Below are 637 nucleotides of genomic sequence, written 5' to 3'. Positions count from 1 at the left end.
GAGAGCTTGCAGGGCAGAGGCTCGACCAGGGCAGGTTCGTAACGGCGACTGACGGACGTTCTCTCTAGACTATCCCTTATGCTGGGGTCAAGCTACACTGTAATTTCAAAGGCGTCCCGGGAGAGTGCGACAAAGGCGTAGGCTACAGAAACCAGTGCGACTTAAGTCGCAGTCTGGGCATACACCTTTGTCGCACTGCCACCATACACCTTTGTATGCATAATATGCCGGACAGCCCCGAAGCCCCCTGAGCGAGTGCTTGGCCTGCATACACCTTGGGAGCGCTCTTCATGGGCCTGGAGCCCACGGCTCACAGCTCCCTCAAACCGTGTACTATTTTACCCAGCACAAGGTGTATGGACGCCAAACACCTGTCCAGGGGGCTTGGCAGGGGCTTAGGGGCTGTTCGGCATATTATGCACACAAAGGTGTATGGTGGCAGAGCAACAAAGGTGTATGCCCAGACTGCGACTTAAGTCGCACTGGTTTCTGCAGCCTACACCTTTGTCGCACTCTCCCGGGACGCCTTTGAAATTACAGTGTAGCCTCACCGCTGGATGCTCCGGAAGCATACGGGTGTGCGCGGCGGGCAGTCGCGGCAGTGCTTCAGGAAGCACCAGAGGTCCCTAGCCACGCC

The 637-nt window shown here is 57.3% G+C and overlaps 1 protein-coding gene across 1 annotated transcript in view; it reads right to left on the bottom strand.

Moving 5' to 3' along the window:
- The window catches only part of LOC113207886 (uncharacterized), a 32,444-nt gene that overhangs the window by 30,614 nt on the left and 1,193 nt on the right, over positions 1 to 637 (bottom strand). The gene's annotated exons all lie outside the window — the stretch shown is intronic.

Source organism: Frankliniella occidentalis, unplaced genomic scaffold (assembly GCF_000697945.3).
Source record: "Frankliniella occidentalis isolate FOCC.00 unplaced genomic scaffold, Focc_3.1 Scaffold47, whole genome shotgun sequence".
NCBI lineage: Eukaryota > Metazoa > Arthropoda > Insecta > Thysanoptera > Thripidae > Frankliniella > Frankliniella occidentalis.
The sequence above is the reverse complement of the archived record's forward strand: the minus strand, read 5'-3'. Positions and strand labels throughout refer to the sequence as shown.